This window comes from Borostomias antarcticus (assembly GCF_949987555.1).
Source record: "Borostomias antarcticus genome assembly, chromosome: 4".
Lineage (NCBI taxonomy): Eukaryota > Metazoa > Chordata > Actinopteri > Stomiiformes > Stomiidae > Borostomias > Borostomias antarcticus.
In genome coordinates, this window is record NC_140237.1 from 26264577 (window position 1) to 26286217 (window position 21641).

Consider the following 21641-nt stretch of genomic DNA (forward strand, 5'->3'; position numbering starts at 1 on the left):
CACCTCCACAGCTACTGCTCCGCCCGGGGTGGGCTATAGACACATGGTCTCCAATGAGGGGTGCATGGGGATGGCCTGGCAATCACTGACCTGCTCCCCACAACCTCTGACCTGAGGGGGCGGAGTCTCGCCACCACGCCACTATCCACGCCACCGTCCCCACATCTCAGACCCTGAGTTGGCTAAAGACGCAGTTTTCACGGTTGGGTGCACATGAATGGTCCGGGGAGCAGTACGCTGTCCTAGACCGGCTCTGACCTGAGGGGGCGGAGTCTCATCACCACGCCACTATCTACGCCACGGGCCCCACAACTCAGCCCCTGATTGTGCTAGAGACACATGGTCTTCAGGGCGGGTAGGTGGCCTGGAGAGGGGTACACTGTCCTCAACCAGCTCTGACCTGAGGGGGCAGAGTCTCACCACCATGCCACTATCCACGCCACAGACCCCACAACTCAGCCGCTGAGTGGGGTAGAGACGCACGGTCTTCGCTGGTGGGTGCATGGAGATTGCCTGGTCCATAGTAGTTCTAGCAGTAGCTGTTACATACAGCTGCAGCAGCTAGCCCACCTCACATTTTCTCCAGGAAATGTACTTTCTAGTTATTATTTATTGTTTGAATTATTATCACGTTTCACTCATGTTTTAAGAATATTAATAACAGCCTCTAATCTGATCAGGATTGAATCCCATGCAGCGAATGACACTATTATCTAAAGTTCCAACGTGTGCTATTCACTATGAAAGTCCCCTTTCATCGGGTTCAGCTCGATGCATCGTAGGATAAATTGTATTTTTGCTTTCTTCAACCAAGCACGGTGTGGGGGACGGGGAAACCTGCCTGTCACAGAAGCAACGTCACTGCCCCCGAAAGCCAATGAGGGGCGTCATGTAAATAACACTCATTTGTAGGAAGTGGATTCCGAGATGTCAGTTGGGTGTAGCTGGTGAGAGTCATACAATGGGAGAACTCTAGAAAGGGGTCAGTAAACTATGTTAAGAAACATCCCTATGGAAAACACATAAACGGATACACAAGAGGAAAAGGTAGCACTAACGCCTGGACACGGTTTGGAAAACGGTAACGAACCGCGATGCGATGCTAACGTTACACCTCTGCTCCTTTATAGCACTAACGTTACTCGCGATAGGCTGTTAGCCCAGCAAGCGGGGCTTGGAGCTAGCACTACTGGCACCGAGCTAGCAGTAGCACAGTAGCATCTCGTCAAAGTGACAGTGATGTTTGCACATTGTTTTACCTAATTTAATATAGCTAATGCATCGTGTGCTGGTTTTGACGTTGTCCACATACATACGCCGCATGTCATCATTGACACGGTGGTAGCTAGCGAGCCTGACAGGATGGTGAGAAGGTAAACTAGCTAGCCTAGATATGAGTAACGTTAACTAGCTAACTAACGTTATATCGTGGTCGTTCGGGGGGCGTAACGTTAGTGCTAGTGCTACCAGTCTGAGCCTGTGTCGAATATAGCCTACTCTCTTCTCAGAGATTTTTGCGAGTGGCTTGAAGTCCGTGGCTTTCGTAGCTAGTGCTAGTTCTTTTTCATCTAGCCTAGCACTAACGTCCTGACGAAACGAATCCATATTCGGGGTTCTACCCTAAAAGACGCAGATCTATGCTTAAAGGGACTAGACAACTTATTTTAAGAAATCCTCAGTGAGAAAGATTGTATCTGCTATTTTAGACTAGAGTCTATGTATTTATCCTTACGGAATAGCTGTACTCCTAGATTAATCTGCCTGTTGACCTCAGTGGCCACTGATGTCATTGATGCCTCTCTGGGGAATTCCATAAATGAAGGCATTATGCTGTTGCCTTGACTAGACCAATATATATGCATATTAAAGGGGTAGTGTGCTATTTTGGACATGTAGCCCTACATGTGGTCTGTGTACCATGAACCTGAAAGATAGAGACCATAATTTCACTGATTGTTCCAGTATTGAGCTAGCTGCATTCTTTCTGCAGGTTCTCACTGGGATATAATGGAAGTCAATGGGGCATATGTAAATGCGTTCAAACAATATGATAAATGTGTTTTTCCGAGACGGGAAGTGGAACTGAGTGAAACTGGGTTCTCGTGAGTCCTCGAGTAGGTAGTGAGTTGTTGGTTGAACTCACTCATCCCAGTATAAATATTGTCTAAATATTGTATTTTTCATTGGCGCAGCTGGTAAAACGGTGTCTGTCACGTGGGAGACCAGGGTTCGATTTCCACCCAGGGCATGCCGAAACGTATGGGTTACAGAACCACAGGGTGTAATCTTACCAGTATGCTCTCCTGTGAAATGTATTGCAATCCAAATAGTATTAGTTCTTTGGCATTACTTGCACAGTCCTCCATGGGAGCAGTGAAAGCGCCAGAGGAATGCTTATGTCGGGGCGGCTGTGGCTCAGTGGTAGAGCGGGTCGTCCAATGATCGAAGGGTCGGCGGTTCGAATCCCGCCTCCTCCTGTCCACATGTCGAAGTGTCCTTGGGCAAGACACTGAACCCCAAATTGCTCCCAATGAGCAGGTTAGCACCTTGCATGGCAGCTGCCGCCATTGGTGTGTGAATGGGTGAATGAGAGGCCATTGCAAAGCGCTTTGGATAAAAGCGCTATATAAGTGCAGTCCATTTACCATGTCCAAGCCATGCCAAACATGTACAAATATTTAGATTGCGATACATTTCACAGGAGAGCATATTGAGACCAGTAACATACTGTACCCTGTACTTCCTGTCTCAGAAAAGCACATTTATAATAATCGTTTTAATGTTTGTTTGTTTTCTGTTGCATTCCAGATTTGACCTCATCACTGTGACCCACCTCTACGCAAATGCAGTCCCTTGGGCAGAGAGGATAGGCTATTCATTTCTTGGAACCTAAATTTAAACTGTAAGTTTTGATTTAGGTAGCAAATTTTTCATTGTTAAGCTCAATTAGTGTTTCCCCTTGGATTTTTTTCAAGGGGGGTGGTAGGTCCCTGTTGTCACTGGGCGGGCATGTCACGGATACATGGTGTTGACCGTGTCGTCATAGACGCACACAGTATTTGTTAGTATCGGTGCATTTCCCTACATTGAGCTGCAATGAAATGAATGCACGCATAACTTGGGTAAATAAATATTAAGAATATTTATTTACATAATAGGGATGTGCGCAGTGACTATTTTCACTGACGACTAGACGGTTTTGTAACCGATTACACGACTAGTCTAAAAACAGGATTCCCAAGTTTCTACAACAAGTGCTAGTTAGAAAAATTGAGGATGTTTCTCAAACTCTGCAAGCTAAGATGCATGACTGTTCTTGATGTTTCCCACCACTCAGCGGCAGCCAATTTGCATGCGTTGCGCAGGGCTGTCACACACAGTTTGCCAGTGCAAAACAGTAGTTCAGCCTGTTCTTACAGCTTATTACTTAGCAAAGATATCAATGTGATTTGTTTTGTTTAATTGAAGAAGAGTAGGCTAGCCTATAGCCTGTAATGTTTCAGTAGGCTAAAACTAGATTTCACATAAAGACCGCGGATGTCAGAGAGGGCAATAATGTTCGAAGGCAAATTTATTCAAACATTGGTCCACAAAGAATGATGCAAATAATAAAGAGAAAGAAATAATAGCCTACCGTGCAAAAAATAGCCTAGATGAATTGTACATTTATGAAAGTGTTATATATAATGTTTTATATGGAACTGCATCTCTGCAATAAAGTTCCTCTATCTTTATAACCAACATCCAGCGGAAGCCAGTTTTCACTCGTTGCGCATCTCGCTCCAAGTCTGGTTTGGCTATTTAAAACACGGGGTACTTTCTGACAGTTGCTTGGATGTATACTAGTATGCATAAACCTATGTTTTGCAAATTTAATGTTCTGCCTCCTTCAGAGTTCAACTCGGAAATTAGGCTGTGAAAGCGCGTGCGCCTCTTGGAATTTAGTCATAGCCCATTGTTGCAGATTTCCGTCACGTCTTGACTTTCACAAACCAAATGATTAGGCTACATTAATTAATATGAGCACACTTTAGTGGCAATGTGCCGTGAACGCCTGATCATTGAATAGCATAAGTTAAACTAGAAAGTACATTTCCTGGAGAAAATGTGAGGTGGGCTAGCTGCTGCAGCTGTATGTAACAGCTACTGCTAGAAATACTACGGACCAGGCAATCTCCATGCACCCACCGGCGAAGACCGTGCGTCTCTAGCCCACTCAGGGGCTGAATTGTGGGGTCTGTGGCGTGGACAGTGGCATGGTGGTGAGACTCCGCCCCCTCAGGTCAGATCTGGTCGAGGACAGTGTACCCCTCTCCGGGCCACATACCCGCCCGCACCGGTGAAGACCATGTGTCTCTAGCCCAATCAGGGGCTGAGTTGTGGGGCCCGTGGCGTGGTGGTGAGACTCCGCCCCCTCAGGTCAGAGCTGGTCGAGGACAGTGTACCCCTCTCCGGGCCACCTATCCGCCCGCACCGGTGAAGACCATGTGTCTCTAGCCCACTCGGGCTGAGTTGTGGGGCCGTGGCGTGGATAGTGGCGTGGGGGTGAGACTCCGCCCCCTCAGGTCAGAGCCAGTCAGGGACAGTGTAGCCCTCTCCGGGCCACCTACCTGACTCAACCGGTGCAGACCGTGTGTCTCTAGCCCACTCAGAGGCTGAGTTGTGGGGCCCGTGGCGTGGATAGTGGCGTGCTGGTTAGGCCCCGCCCCCTTGGGTCACAGCTAGTCGCGGACAGTACAGTGACCTCTGGGCAATTTCAATGCATCCACCAATGAAGACTGTGTTTCTAGCCCACTCAAGAGTTGAGTTGTGGGGCCCGTGGCGTGGATAGTGGCGTGGTGATGAGACTCCACCCCCTCAGGTCAGAGCCAGTTGGGGACAGTGTACCCCTCTCCGGGCCACCTACCTGACTCCACCATGAAGACCTCCGGGCAGTCTCCTTGCACCCACTGGTGAAGACTGTGTGTCTCTAGCTCAATCAGGGGCTGAGTTGTGGGGACTGTGGCGTGGTGGCGAGACCACCACGCCACCACGAAGAGAAAGAAAGAAAGAAAGAAAGAAACAAGGAAGGATGGAAGGAAGGATGGAAGGAAGGAAGGAAGGATGGAAGGAAGGAAGGATAGAAGGAAGGATGGATGGATGGATGGATGGAAGGATGGATGGAAGGATGGAAGGAAGGATGGAAGGAAGGATGGAAGGAAGCAAGGATGGAAGGAAGGATGGAAGGAAGGATGGAAGGAAGGATGGAAGGAAGGAGGGAAGGAAGGATGGATGGATGAAAGAAAGATACAAAGTAAGAAAGATGGATGGATGGATGGATGAAAGAAAGATGGATGGATGGATGGATGGATGGATGGATGGATGGATGGATGAAAGAAAGAAGGATGGATGGAAGAAAGAAAGAAAGAAAGATAGAAAGAAGGATGGATGGATGGATGGATGAAAGAAAGAAAGAAAGAAAAAGAAGGAAGGAAGGAAGGAAGGAAGGAAAGAAGGATGGAAGGAAGGATGGAAGGAAGGAAGGAAGGAAGGAAGGAAAGGAAGGAAGGATGGAAGGAAGGAATGAAGGAAAGGAAGGAAGGAAGGAAGGAAGGATGGATGGAAGGAAGGATGGAAGGAAGGAAGGAAAGAAGGAAGGAAAGATGGATGGAAGGATGGATGGAAGGAAAGGAAGGAAGGAAGGAAGGAAGGAAGGAAGGAAAGAAGGAAGGAAAGAAGGAAGGAAGGATGGAAGGAAGGATGGAAGGAAGGAAGGATGGAAGGAAGGATGGAAGGAAGGATGGAAGGAAGGATGGAAGGATGGAAGGAAGGATGCAAGGAAGGAAGGAAGGAGGGAAGGAAGGATGGATGGATGAAAGAAAGATACAAAGTAAGAAACAAGGATGGATGGATGAAAGAAAGAAAGATGGATGGATGGATGAAAGAAAGAAGGATGGAAGAAAGAAAGAAAGAAAGAAAGAAGGATGGATGGATGGATGAAAGAAAGAAAGAAAGAAAGATAGAAAGAAAGAGAAAGAAAGAAAGAAAGAAGGATGGATGGATGGATGAAAGAAAGAAAGAAAAAGAAGGAAGGAAGGAAGGAAAGAAGGAAGGATGGAAGGAAGGATGGAAGGAAGGAAAGAAAGGAAGGATGGAAGGAAGGAAGGAAGGAAAGGAAGGAAGGAAGGATGGATGGAAGGAAGGATGGAAGGAAGGAAAGAAGGAAGGAAAGATGGATGGAAGGAAGGAAGGAAGGAAGGAAAGAAGGAAGTAAAGAAGGAAGGAAAGAAAGAAGGAAGGATGGAAGGAAGGAAGGAAGGGAAGAAAGGAAGGATGGATGGAAGGAAGGAAGGAAAGAAGGATGGAAGGAAGGAAGTGAATGAATGAATATGAATGCTACCACAATAGTCATAAAAGGGTGCCTGTACAGAGAGCCTGCACGTGTCCCCAAATTCAAATCCCAACTGACACTGTGAGCATCCTCTCATTCACTTCAATGGAAAGGCATGTTGGCTTCAGACAGCTCTCTCTCAAAAAGTATAAATGTCACAGCCTAGATATTGACACCGTAGGAATCCTGAGAAAATGCTGAACATTTGAGGATATGATATGTCCGTGTAGCTTAAAAACTGTAGGCATGGCGACGAGTTAGAAAAAGGGTAAAAATGCAAAATTAGCAGCTCAAAAGGTAGTGTGTGGGCCCATACGTTTCAATGGAGCGCAGTTGCCGAACAAATCGTCATACAGCGAAAACTATAAGTCACACGGCTTAGATACTAACATTGTACGAATCAGCACAGTTATGAGAACGTTTCGATATATAATATGTGTATGAGCTGTTAAAACTGTAGGCATAGCGACAAGTTAGAAAAAGAGTAAAAATGCAAAATTTGCAGCTCAAAAGCTAGAGTGCGTTGCCATACGTTTCAATGAGGAGCGCAGTTGCCGAACAAATCGTCATACAGCGAAAACTATAAGTCACACTGCTTAGATACTTACATTGTACGAATCAGCACAGTTGTGTGAATGTTTTGATGTATAATATGTGTGTGAGCTTTCAAAACTGTAGGAGTGCCAGCAGTTTACAAAATGTGTGAATATTTTCAAAGCAACTGCTGCGACCACTCTAAAAACATTAAGTTTCTGAACATTCCAAAAGCAGTTTCAAGCAGTTTCAATGGGACAAAAAATAGTTTTAAAAGTTAAATTTCTAAAAAACTATAACAAATATCAAAAATCTGAATGGATCCGTTCAAGAGCTGAACGTCATGAACATTTTAAAGTTTGAATGAGGTTTCTAGCACAAAGTATGAAGAACTAGTAGAGGTTCAAAAAAGCGGGGAGAATAATAATAACTAGAAAGTACATTTCCTGGAGAAAATGTGAGGTGGGCTAGCTGCTGCAGCTGTATGTAACAGCTACTGCTAGAAATACTACGGACCAGGCAATCTCCATGCACCCACCGGCGAAGACCGTGCGTCTCTAGCCCACTCAGGGGCTGAGTTGTGGGGTCTGTGGCGTGGACAGTGGCATGGTGGTGAGACTCCGCCCCCTCAGGTCAGATCTGGTCGAGGACAGTGTACCCCTCTCCGGGCCACATACCCGCCCGCACCGGTGAAGACCATGTGTCTCTAGCCCAATCAGGGGCTGAGTTGTGGGGCCCGTGGCGTGGTGGTGAGACTCCGCCCCCTCAGGTCAGAGCTGGTCGAGGACAGTGTACCCCTCTCCGGGCCACCTATCCGCCCGCACTGGTGAAGACCATGTGTCTCTAGCCCACTCGGGCTGAGTTGTGGGGCCGTGGCGTGGATAGTGGCGTGGGGGTGAGACTCCGCCCCCTCAGGTCAGAGCCAGTCAGGGACAGTGTAGCCCTCTCCGGGCCACCTACCTGACTCAACCGGTGCAGACCGTGTGTCTCTAGCCCACTCAGGGGCTGAGTTGTGGGGCCCGTGGCGTGGATAGTGGCGTGCTGGTTAGGCCCCGCCCCCTTGGGTCACAGCTAGTCGCGGACAGTATAGTGACCTCTGGGCAATTTCAATGCATCCACCAATGAAGACTGTCTCTAGCCCACTCAAGAGTTGAGTTGTGGGGCCCGTGGCGTGGATAGTGGCGTGGTGATGAGACTCCACCCCCTCAGGTCAGAGCCAGTCGGGGACAGTGTACCCCTCTCCGGGCCACCTACCTGACTCCACCATGAAGACCTCCGGGCAGTCTCCTTGCACCCACTGGTGAAGACTGTGTGTCTCTAGCTCAATCAGGGGCTGAGTTGTGGGGACTGTGGCGTGGTGGCGAGACCACCACGCCACCACGAAGAGAAAGAAAGAAAGAAAGAAAGAAAGAAAGAAAGAAACAAGGAAGGATGGAAGGAAGAAAGGATGGAAGGAAGGAAGGAAGGAAGGATGGAAGGAAGGAAGGATGGATGGATGGAAGGATGGATGGAAGGATGGAAGGAAGGATGGAAGGAAGGATGGAAGGAAGCAAGGATGGAAGGAAGCAAGGATGGAAGGATGGAAGGAAGGATGGAAGGAAGGATGCAAGGAAGGAAGGAAGGAGGGAAGGAAGGATGGTTGGATGAAAGAAAGATACAAAGTAAGAAAGATGGATGGATGGATGGATGAAAGAAAGAAAGATGGATGGATGGATGGATGGATGGATGGATGAAAGAAAGAAGGATGGATGGAAGAAAGAAAGAAAGAAAGAAAGAAAGAAAGAAAGAAAGAAAGAAAGAAAGAAAGAAGGATGGATGGATGGAAGAAAGAAAGAAAGAAAGAAAGAAAGAAAGAAAGAAAGAAAGAAAGAAAGAAAGATAGAAAGAAAGAGAAAGAAAGAAAGATAGAAAGAAGGATGGATGGATGGATGAAAGAAAGAAAGAAAGAAAGAAAGAAAGAAAGAAAGAAAGAAAGAAAGAAAGAAAGAAAAAGAAGGAAGTTAGGAAGGAAAGAAGGAAGGATGGAAGGATGGAAGGAAGGAAGGAAGGAAAGGAAGGATGGAAGGATGGAAGGAAGGAAAGGAAGGAAGGAAGGAAGGAAGGAAGGATGGATGGATGGATGGATGGATGGATGGAAGGAAGGATGGAAGGAAGGAAAGAAGGAAGGATGGAAGGAAGGATGGATGGAAAGGAAGGAAGGAAGGAAGGAAGGAAGGAAGGAAGGAAGGAAGGAAGGAAGGAAGGATGGAAGGAAGGAAGGATGGACGGAAGGAAGGAAGAAAGAAAGAAAGAAAGAAAGAAAGAAAGGAAGGAAGGAAGGAAGGAAGGAAGGAAGGAAGGAAGGAAGGAAGGAAGGATGGATGGAAGGAAGGAATATGAATGCTACCACAATAGTCATAAAAGGGTGCCTGTACAGAGAGCCTGCGCGTGTCCCCAAATTCAAATCTCAACTGACACTGAGCATCCTCTCATTCACTTCAATGGAAAGGCATGCCGGATTCAGACAGCTCTCTCTCAAAAAGTATAAAGGCTACAGCTTAGCTATTGACATCGTAGGAATCCTGAGAACTTGCTGAACATTTGTATGTATAACTGTCCGTGTAGCTTAAAAACTGTAGGCATGGCGACGAGTTAGAAAACGTGTAAAAATGCAAAATGAGCAGCTCAAAAGTCAGAGTGTGGGCCAATACGTTTCAATGAAGAGCGCAGTTGCCGAACGAATCGTCATAGAGCGAAAACTATAAGTCACACGGCTTAGAGACTTACATTGTACGAATCAGCACAGTTGTGTGAAAGTTTTGATGTATAATATGTGTGTGAGCTGTTAAAACTGTAGGCATAGCGACAAGTTAGAAAAAGAGTAAAAATGCAAAATTAGCAGCTCAAAAGCTAGAGTGTGTTGCCATACGTTTCAATGAGGAGCGCAGTTGCCAAACAAATCGTCATACAGCGAAAACTATAAGTCACACTGCTTAGATACTTACATTGTACGAATCAGCACAGTTGTGTGAATGTTTTGATGTATAATATGTGTGTGAGCTTTCAAAACTGTAGGAGTGCCAGCAGTTTACAAAATGTGTGAATATTTTCAAAGCAACTGCTGCCACCACTCTAAAAACATAAAATTTCTGAACATTCCAAAAGCATTTCAAGCAGTTTCAATAGGACAAAAAATAGTTTTAAAAGTTAAATTTTTAAAAAACTATAACAAATATCAAAAATCTGAATGGATCCGTTCAAGAGCTGAACGTCATGAACATTTTAAAGTTTGAATGAGGTTTCTAGCACAAAGTATGAAGAACTAGTAGAGGTTCAAAAAAGCGGGGAGAATTATAATAATAATAATAACTAGAAAGTACATTTCCTGGAGAAAATGTGAGGTGGGCTAGCTGCTGCAGCTGTATGTAACAGCTACTGCTAGAAATACTACGGACCAGGCAATCTCCATGCACCCAACGGCAAAGACCGTGCGTCTCTAGCCCACTCAGGGGCTGAGTTGTGGGGTCTGTGGCGTGGACAGTGGCATGGTGGTGAGACTCCGCCCCCTCAGGTCAGATCTGGTCGAGGACAGTGTACCCCTCTCCGGGCCACATACCCGCCCGCACCGGTGAAGACCATGTGTCTCTAGCCCAATCAGGGGCTGAGTTGTGGGGCCCGTGGCGTGGTGGTGAGACTCCGCCCCCTCAGGTCAGAGCTGGTCGAGGACAGTGTACCCCTCTCCGGGCCACCTATCTGCCCGCACCGGTGAAGACCATGTGTCTCTAGCCCACTCGGGCTGAGTTGTGGGGCCGTGGCGTGGATAGTGGCGTGGGGGTGAGACTCCGCCCCCTCAGGTCAGAGCCAGTCAGGGACAGTGTAGCCCTCTCCGGGCCACCTACGTGACTCAACCGGTGCAGACCGTGTGTCTCTAGCCCACTCAGGGGCTGAGTTGTGGGGCCCGTGGCGTGGATAGTGGCGTGCTGGTTAGGCCCCGCCCCCTTGGGTCACAGCTAGTCGCGGACAGTACAGTGACCTCTGGGCAATTTCAATGCATCCACCAATGAAGACTGTGTCTCTAGCCCACTCAAGAGTTGAGTTGTGGGGCCCGTGGCGTGGATAGTGGCATGGTGATGAGACTCCACCCCCTCAGGTCAGAGCCAGTCGGGGACAGTGTACCCCTCTCCGGGCCACCTACCTGACTCCACCATGAAGACCTCCGGGCAGTCTCCTTGCACCCACTGGTGAAGACTGTGTGTCTCTAGCTCAATCAGGGGCTGAGTTGTGGGGACTGTGGCGTGGTGGCGAGACCACCACGCCACCACGAAGAGAAAGAAAGAAAGAAAGAAAGAAAGAAAGAAAGATGGATGGAAGGATGGAAGGAAGGAAGGATGGAAGGAAGGAAGCAAGGATGGAAGGAAGGAAGGATGGAAGGATGGATGGAAGGAAGGAAGGAAGGAAGGATGGATGGATGGATGAAAGAAAGATGGATGGATGGATGGATGGATGGATGGATGGATGGATGGATGGATGGATGGAAGAAAGAAAGAAAGAAAGAAAGAAAGAAAGAAAGAAAGAAAGAAAGAAGGATGGATGGATGGATGGATGGATGGATGAAAGAAAGAAAGAAAGAAAGAAAGAAAGAAAGAAAGAAAGAGAAAGAAAGAAAGAAAGAAAGAAAGAAAGAAAGAAAGAAAGAGAAGGATGGATGGATGGATGGATGGAAGAAAGAAATAAAGAAGGATGGATGGATGAAAGAAAGAAAGAAAGAAAGAAAGAAAGAAAGAAAGAAAGATGGATGGATGGATGGATGAAGGAAGGAAAGAAGGAAGGAAGGATGGAAGGAAGGATGGAAGGAAGGAAGGAAGGAAGGAAGGAAGGAAGGAAGGAAGGAAGGAAGGATGGAAGGAAGGAAGGAAGGAAGGAAGGAAAGATGGAAGGATGGAAGGATGGAAGGATGGATGGAAGGAAAGGAAGGAAGGAAGGAAGGATGGAAGGAAGGAAGGAAGGAAGGAAGGAAGGAAGGAAGGAAGGAAGGAAGGAAGGAAGGAAGGAAGGAAGGAAGGAAAGATGGATGGAAGGAAGGAAGGAAGGAAGGATGGATGGAAGGAAGGAAAGGAAGAAAGGAAGGAAAGAAGGAAGGATGGAAGGAAGGAAGGATGGAAAGAAGGAAGGAAGGAAGGAAGGAAGGAAGGAAGGAAGGATGGATGGAAGGAAGGAAGGAAGGAAGGGAAGAAAGGAAGGATGGATGGAAGGAAGGAAAGAAGGAAGGAAGGAAAGGAAGGAAGGAAAGATGGATGGAAGGAAAGGAAGGAAGGAAGGAAGGAAGGAAGGAATGAATATGAATGCTACCACAATAGTCATAAAAGGGTGCCTGTACAGAGAGCCTGCACGTGTCCCCAAATTCAAATCCCAACTGACACTGTGAGCATCCTCTCATTAACTTCAATGGAAAGGCATGTCCGATTCAGACAGCTCTCTCTCAAAAAGTATAAATGTCACAGCCTAGATATTGACACCGTAGGAATCCTGAGAAAATGCTGAACATTTTAGATATGTCCGTGTAGCTTAAAAACTGTAGGCATGGCGACGAGTTAGAAAAAGGGTAAAAATGCAAAATTAGCAGCTCAAAAGGTAGTGTGGGCCCATACGTTTCAATGGAGAGCGCAGTTGCCGAACAAATCGTCATACAGCGAAAACTATAAGTCACACGGCTTAGATACTTACATTGTACGAATCAGCACAGTTATGGGAACGTTTCGATATATAATATGTGTATGAGCTGTTAAAACTGTAGGCATAGCGACAAGTTAGAAAAAGAGTAAAAATGCAAAATTAGCAGCTCAAAAGCTAGAGTGCGTTGCCATACGTTTCAATGAGGAGCGCAGTTGCCGAACAAATCGTCATACAGCGAAAACTATAAGTCATACGGCTTAGATACTTACATTGTACGAATCAGCACAGTTGTGTGAATGTTTTGATGTATAATATGTGTGTGAGCTTTCAAAACTGTAGGAGTGCCAGCAGTTTACAAAATGTGTGAATATTTTCAAAGCAACTGCTGCCACCACTCTAAAAACATAAAATTTCTGAACATTCCAAAAGCATTTCAAGCAGTTTCAATAGGACAAAAAATAGTTTTAAAAGTTAAATTTCTAAAAAACTATAACAAATATCAAAAATCTGAATGGATCCGTTCAAGAGCTGAACGTCATGAACATTTTAAAGTTTGAATGAGGTTTCTAGCACAAAGTATGAAGAACTAGTAGAGGTTCAAAAAAGCGGGGAGAATAATAATAATAAAGAAAGAAAGAAAGAAAGAAAGAAAGAAAGAAATAGTGGGAATATCACAAGTTGGGCTAGCTTCTGCAAGCTAGCCCACCTAATAAAGAAAGAAAGAAAGAAAGAAATAGTGGGAATATCACAAGTTGGGCTAGCTTCTGCAAGCTAGCCCACCTAACTAGAAAGTACATTTCCTGGAGAAAATGTGAGGTGGGCTAGCTGCTGCAGCTGTATGTAACAGCTACTGCTAGAAATACTACGGACCAGGCAATCTCCATGCACCCACCGGCGAAGACCGTGCGTCTCTAGCCCACTCAGGGGCTGAATTGTGGGGTCTGTGGCGTGGACAGTGGCATGGTGGTGAGACTCCGCCCCCTCAGGTCAGATCTGGTCGAGGACAGTGTACCCCTCTCCGGGCCACATACCCGCCCGCACCGGTGAAGACCATGTGTCTCTAGCCCAATCAGGGGCTGAGTTGTGGGGCCCGTGGCGTGGTGGTGAGACTCCGCCCCCTCAGGTCAGAGCTGGTCGAGGACAGTGTACCCCTCTCCGGGCCACCTATCCGCCCGCACCGGTGAAGACCATGTGTCTCTAGCCCACTCGGGCTGAGTTGTGGGGCCGTGGCGTGGATAGTGGCGTGGGGGTGAGACTCCGCCCCCTCAGGTCAGAGCCAGTCAGGGACAGTGTAGCCCTCTCCGGGCCACCTACCTGACTCAACCGGTGCAGACCGTGTGTCTCTAGCCCACTCAGAGGCTGAGTTGTGGGGCCCGTGGCGTGGATAGTGGCGTGCTGGTTAGGCCCCGCCCCCTTGGGTCACAGCTAGTCGCGGACAGTACAGTGACCTCTGGGCAATTTCAATGCATCCACCAATGAAGACTGTGTTTCTAGCCCACTCAAGAGTTGAGTTGTGGGGCCCGTGGCGTGGATAGTGGCGTGGTGATGAGACTCCACCCCCTCAGGTCAGAGCCAGTTGGGGACAGTGTACCCCTCTCCGGGCCACCTACCTGACTCCACCATGAAGACCTCCGGGCAGTCTCCTTGCACCCACTGGTGAAGACTGTGTGTCTCTAGCTCAATCAGGGGCTGAGTTGTGGGGACTGTGGCGTGGTGGCGAGACCACCACGCCACCACGAAGAGAAAGAAAGAAAGAAAGAAAGAAAGAAAGAAAGAAAGAAACAAGGAAGGATGGAAGGAAGGAAGGAAGGATGGAAGGAAGGAAGGATAGAAGGAAGGATGGATGGATGGAAGGATGGATGGAAGGATGGAAGGAAGGATGGAAGGAAGGATGGAAGGAAGCAAGGATGGAAGGAAGGATGGAAGGAAGGATGGAAGGAAGGATGGAAGGAAGGAGGGAAGGAAGGATGGATGGATGAAAGAAAGATACAAAGTAAGAAAGATGGATGGATGGATGAAAGAAAGATGGATGGATGGATGGATGGATGGATGGATGGATGGATGGATGGATGGATGAAAGAAAGAAGGATGGATGGAAGAAAGAAAGAAAGAAAGAAAGAAAGATAGAAAGAAGGATGGATGGATGGATGGATGAAAGAAAGAAAGAAAGAAAAAGAAGGAAGGAAGGAAGGAAGGAAGGAAGGAAGGAAAGAAGGAAGGATGGAAGGAAGGATGGAAGGAAGGAAGGAAGGAAGGAAAGGAAGGAAGGATGGAAGGAAGGAATGAAGGAAAGGAAGGAAAGAAGGAAGGAAGGATGGATGGAAGGAAGGATGGAAGGAAGGAAGGAAGGAAAGAAGGAAGGAAAGATGGATGGAAGGAAGGATGGAAGGATGGATGGAAGGAAAGGAAGGAAGGAAGGAAGGAAGGAAGGAAGGAAAGAAGGAAGGAAGGAAGGATGGAAGGAAGGATGGAAGGAAGGAAGGATGGAAGGAAGGATGGAAGGAAGGATGGAAGGAAGGATGGAAGGATGGAAGGAAGGATGCAAGGAAGGAAGGAAGGAGGGAAGGAAGGATGGATGGATGAAAGAAAGATACAAAGTAAGAAACAAGGATGGATGGATGAAAGAAAGAAAGATGGATGGATGGATGAAAGAAAGAAGGATGGAAGAAAGAAAGAAAGAAAGAAAGAAAGAAGGATGGATGGATGGATGAAAGAAAGAAAGAAAGAAAGATAGAAAGAAAGAGAAAGAAAGAAAGAAAGAAAGAAGGATGGATGGATGGATGAAAGAAAGAAAGAAAAAGAAGGAAGGAAGGAAAGAAGGAAGGATGGAAGGAAGGATGGAAGGAAGGAAAGAAAGGAAGGATGGAAGGAAGGAAGGAAGGAAAGGAAGGAAGGAAGGATGGATGGATGGAAGGAAGGATGGAAGGAAGGAAAGAAGGAAGGAAAGATGGATGGAAGGAAGGAAGGAAGGAAGGAAGGAAGGAAGGAAGGAAGGAAGGAAAGAAGGAAGTAAAGAAGGAAGGAAAGAAAGAAGGAAGGATGGAAGGATGGAAGGAAGGAAGGAAGGAAGGGAAGAAAGGAAGGATGGATGGAAGGAAGGAAGGAAAGAAGGATGGAAGGAAGGAAGTGAATGAATGAATATGAATGCTACCACAATAGTCATAAAAGGGTGCCTGTACAGAGAGCCTGCACGTGTCCCCAAATTCAAATCCCAACTGACACTGTGAGCATCCTCTCATTCACTTCAATGGAAAGGCATGTTGGCTTCAGACAGCTCTCTCTCAAAAAGTATAAATGTCACAGCCTAGATATTGACACCGTAGGAATCCTGAGAAAATGCTGAACATTTGAGGATATGATATGTCCGTGTAGCTTAAAAACTGTAGGCATGGCGACGAGTTAGAAAAAGGGTAAAAATGCAAAATTAGCAGCTCAAAAGGTAGTGTGTGGGCCCATACGTTTCAATGGAGCGCAGTTGCCGAACAAATCGTCATACAGCGAAAACTATAAGTCACACGGCTTAGATACTAACATTGTACGAATCAGCACAGTTATGGGAACGTTTCGATATATAATATGTGTATGAGCTGTTAAAACTGTAGGCATAGCGACAAGTTAGAAAAAGAGTAAAAATGCAAAATTTGCAGCTCAAAAGCTAGAGTGCGTTGCCATTAGAGGTCTTCTCAGGTCTAAAATGTGGACCCGAAACCGAGATGGACCCGAGACATTCGTTCCGAGATCCGACTAAATCCGATAATTTTTTTAAATATGTATACCGGACCCGATTTTGTCCGAGAGCAGGAGTAGGACAGAGACCCGAGACCCGAGTCGGATCGGGTATTTGACGGATCCGACAGGCAGTAGTAGCAAGTAGCAGTAGCATTAATCTCTTAGGCTGTCACGGCTGTTGGCTTGCATGCTGTTGCATCACAGTTTGATGGAATTGCGATTTATTCTCTCAATCTCGATAGGATCAATCGCTGTTTTGTAAGGCTGTGATGGCAGCATGGAAATGAAACGGCCGTAAATAAATAAGGCTACACAAAGCTGCCGCTAGGTTTGACCTCTTTATATTCATTTTCTTTCAGCTTATTATTCACAAGGTAGGCTACTGGTGGTGGCTGACGTGCCTCTGCTCGCGTCGCGGCCGCGGTCTCACTGAATTCGCGTCGTGTTTCTCTCGGGTATTACGCATAATGACACAGACCCGAGACCCGAGGTAATAGAATCGGATCCACCCGAACCCAATTGACCATAATAAAAGCGTGGAAATGTGGACCCGGACCCGTACGGGTCTCGGGTCCGGTTCGGGTCCTCTCGGATTTACCCGACCCGTGAAGACCTCTAGTTGCCATACGTTTCAATGAGGAGCGCAGTTGCCGAACAAATCGTCATACAGCGAAAACTATAAGTCACACTGCTTAGATACTTACATTGTACGAATCAGCACAGTTGTGTGAATGTTTTGATGTATAATATGTGTGTGAGCTTTCAAAACTGTAGGAGTGCCAGCAGTTTACAAAATGTGTGAATATTTTCAAAGCAACTGCTGCGACCACTCTAAAAACATTAAGTTTCTGAACATTCCAAAAGCAGTTTCAAGCAGTTTCAATGGGACAAAAAATAGTTTTAAAAGTTAAATTTCTAAAAAACTATAACAAATATCAAAAATCTGAATGGATCCGTTCAAGAGCTGAACGTCATGAACATTTTAAAGTTTGAATGAGGTTTCTAGCACAAAGTATGAAGAACTAGTAGAGGTTCAAAAAAGCGGGGAGAATAATAATAATAAAGAAAGAAAGAAATAGTGGGAATATCACAAGTTGGGCTAGCTTCTGCAAGCTAGCCCACCTAATAAAGAAAGAAAGAAATAGTGGGAATATCACAAGTTGGGCTAGCTTCTGCAAGCTAGCCCACCTAATTACTATAATATTAAAGACTGCGGATGTCAGACGATAGGCTACGTATTAGGCGTATAGGCGCCAAATCCAAATCCGGAGCTCCCATACAAAAGGAACGCAGCATAAACAATAGGGATTGCGCAGATGAATGAATGAGGTGACTAGTCTTTTTATAAATATTTTTATTTTGATCTAATTCTATTATATTTATTATTTCTTAAACCACTAGCAAAAGCTGCGCCGTTTAGTCGTTTAAACGACTAGTCGCGCACATCCCTATTACATAATAATATTTATTTAACTAGAAAGGGTGCTCAGAAAGCACAGGCCTTCGCATATTATTTCATTTTGTTGGTGCAACTCAGTTATGATGGTTAAAATCACACCTCAGTTTATATGTAATAGCTTACCACAGGATCCAGGCTAAGAAAATGTAATTTTTCCTAATAGTGAATGAGAATCAGATTATTTTGTTTGACATGCACAGAAAGATGTTTGCTTAAACAGCAAATTATGTTGATAGATCCAAATGTGACTCCTCATTGTAATGAAGAGGAAAAAAACAGTGGGTCTGTTTTAAAAACCTTATACTTCTGTTTGTATAGGGCGCACTGGTTAGGAGAGGCTAGTGCCTTACCTGTTACATATGAGAGTAAAGTTGAATGCAAGGTTCTCGTTCCAGTCCCATCGTTGCCAGAAATGTGTTTACACATCACTAATATAATGTTCAATAATCAGTAATGTATTAATAATCCTACAGTGAATATATACATGACACTTTTATCCAAAACACAAAAAACAAGAGAAAAGCATATATTTTTGATGTGACCAAACTTGTATTTTCTTGTCCTGTTTTTGTAATGTAGCCTAGGCCCCTAAATCTGTTATTTCAGTCGGGATCTTAAATGCTTGCTTAGCGAAATGAAGAGATTTAGATATGACAACAACACACCATAGCCTAGTTCAGCTATTATGGTATGGTTAGAGATTATTAGCGTGTGGATACAGTCGTAGCCTATACCATATAGGCCTAGTGCCGTCTGAATAGGCCACGAGTAGGCCTAACGAAGCACTCCGTTGAATGGCTATAACTTCCAGTCAGGTAAGGGCTTTTTATCGGCCTAGTGATCAAGAGATGGGCCTATTAAATGTTTTGCACTAAATTATATTTGCTGTCGTATAGGCATACAAGTAGCAGCAGTCTAGTGGATGTCTCTGAAATGTGCATCGCCACAAGAGAATATTTTTGTTTGCTCAACTCAACTCAAATTTTATTTATAGAGCACATTTAAAAACGACTGTGGTCGAGCCAAAGTGCTGTACAGGTAGGTGGCAAGACATACGTTAATACATAATAAATAAATAACATAAAACATTATAAAACGAAATAAAAACAAACAATAGGCCTACAGGCGCAGAATAAAATAGCTTGCAGCAAGAGTACAAGAAAATATTTTTTCAAAGGATGATGAGCTATGATGATGACTTATGATAGACCTGCGCATAGTTTACGGTGTGGATTAAGGGCATACGGGAATAGGACTAATGTTGCGTATTTCTTGTAAGATAATCAACAAGGCTACACTACAGCACACATCACCAAGGCTAATATTGTTGGCAATAAGGCCACCACAACCCTAGACTTGTTGATTATACTTTACAAGAAATACTGTAGGCCTAAAGAGTCTTAATAGGCTAACACGTACCCCCGTAACGGTGAATGGAACGTTATTTTTCGTTCTTAACCGGTTCAGGAACGCTGTGTTGGTGGCGGAACACGAGAACAGAAACGTTAAATATGCTGGTTCTGCTCGGAGCGAACCGATTGAAAAATAATTTAGTTTTTAAACCCTGCAAAGGATACTACTTTTTTTCCATTTGCTTGAACTCTAAAATTAAAAAAGACTCAAGGAGCAAAACCCCAGCCCAGATGTGCAGGTAGCATATCCAGGCTAAGAAATTGTAACTTTTCCTAATACAATCAATCAATCAAAGCTTTATTTGTATAGCGCATTTCATACCCAGAGGCAACACAATGCGCTTTACAGAGAACAAGGGAGGTGGGCATACGACCCACCCCTACTGTACATATTCCAGAGGGAAGCAAAAAAACAGTAATCACCCGGGGGCCAGATAAGTGAGCTGTAAAAATTCTTCCCTGACCCCTCTCAACAAGGCGATCGAGCAAGCTCCTGGAGTATGTTTGTCTACCAGCTAAGAACATTTATAAAGCAATAAATTACATTAAATTACATTTTCAGAGTAAGAGAAGCTAAAAACAACATAGGAGAGACATGGCATATACTGTGTTTGCTATGGCCCAGGCCTAAAGCCGGAAGTGGGCTGGTGTATGTCTGTGTGTGTGTGTGTGTGTGTGTGTTAACTAAATGCTACGACATCTACAGCAGACACAGGGGTATCTATCGGACTCAGGGAGGTCTGCTGGTGACAGTGGGGCATCCACTGGACCTGGTTAGAAGATAGGAGGGAGAGAGAGAGGCACTAGGGAGAGGGAAGGCAGAACAGGGTTAGTAGCACACAGAGCCATAAAAGCAACACGGATATTAAAACAGGCAACCTGGAGCAAGCTCCTGGAATATATTTGTCTAACGGCTAAGAACATTTATAGAGCAATAAATTACATTAAATTACATTTTCAGGGCAAGAAAGGCTAAGAGCAACAGGTCCAGGCCTAAGCCGGATGTGGACTGATGTGTGTCTGTGTGTACGTGTGTGTGTGTGTGTGTGTGTGTGTGTGTGTGTGTGTGTGCGTGTTAACTAAATACATCATCACTACAACATCCACAGCTGACACGGGAGTATCAATCAAACTCAGGGTGGTTTGCAGGCAACAGTGGGGCATCCACTGGACCTGGTTAGAAGATAGGAGGGAGAGAGAGAGAGGCACTAGGGGAGGCAGAAAATGGTTAGTAGCACGCTGAGCCATTAAAACACAGATGTCAGAACAAAACAAGCCTGTTTCAGGGTAACCAGCTTCTGTACACTACTTGATATACATACAGTGCATACAGTGTTTATCTGATTTGTTTCTCATGAATCAGATATGCGTTTGTTTTACATACATAGAAACATAAGATACTATTGGCTGCTTAAACAGCAAATAAATAAAGATGATATCTAGGATGATATCTAAGGGTGAATTCAGACCTAGCTTGTTCCGATACCTGGAGCATTTCCCCCGTAGATCGGGTTGTTTGGGCATATGTGAACACAGCAATCTTGTGGTTCCGGAACAAATCAACCAGGCTGAGACTAGCCTGGTACGACCATCCCGTTCTCGCAAGCTCACATTCTGTTTCACTAACGCAGAACGGTCTGGCCTTCGCCTCCTCCAGAGCGATTATTCCAAAATCCAGACCATACTGGGCCAATCAGGGACTGCGTTTTAACTGCTGTCCCGCCCCACAGTGGAAATCAGCCCCTGATTGGTTCGTGTCCCTGCCACTCACTAAACAAACATGGCGGCTCCCGAAGCAACGAGTGGTAACGTTAACGTTAGAAGAATAAACACAGCTATAAGTGCAGTTATTGCAGAAATAGACTTAATCACAACACTTAAACAAGAACAAGAGTATGCACTAGCGGAGTTTCTCGGTGGAAAATACGTTTTTGCCGTTCTTCCGACTGGATTTGGCAAAAGTTTGCTGAATGCTGATTGGCTGAAGGTGTTTGTCTGTCAAGGCCAGTACCCCCGCCCACTTAATCGCTCTCTATGGGGCAAAGGCCAGACCGATATTGCGTAGCGAAGCAGTGAGCTCGCTAGATCGGGATGGTCATAACAGGCTAGGCTGAGACCACATAGAGAGGGTGGTCTCAGCCTGCTTGCAATCACCCCGTGGGACGATTCATTTGCAGTGAGAATGCACGTTGCACCCACAAACCGATACAACTCAATGTTGTACCCTGCACTGTCTACAAAGTCTACAAACTGTTTAGCGAGCGCATGAAGGAAATGGGCTTTCAATGTTCTGTTGAGCAGTGCGTCTTCTCCTGATCATATGCAATACAATAGCACATTGTTCTCTAGCCGCAGTCGTGATGCCTCCTCAAACTGGATATGTTGTCTATGTACTGTACCGAACATATGAACCAGAGAAGACCAATCAACGCAATTATACACGCACGCCGCTGATGCTCCATTTTCGATTACGGGTCGATCATCA

The 21641-nt window shown here is 45.6% G+C and overlaps 1 protein-coding gene across 1 annotated transcript in view; it reads left to right on the top strand.

Annotated features, from left to right (window-relative positions):
* Window positions 1–940: 940 nt before the first annotated feature.
* Window positions 941–21641, top strand: part of LOC311307672 (monoacylglycerol lipase ABHD2) — a 41283-nt gene continuing 20582 nt past the window's right edge. The window contains exons 1-2 of the mRNA XM_084436521.1: window positions 941–1081; window positions 2809–2902. The gene's annotated coding sequence lies outside the window, so the exon portion shown is untranslated. The remainder of the gene's footprint in view (window positions 1082–2808; window positions 2903–21641) is intronic.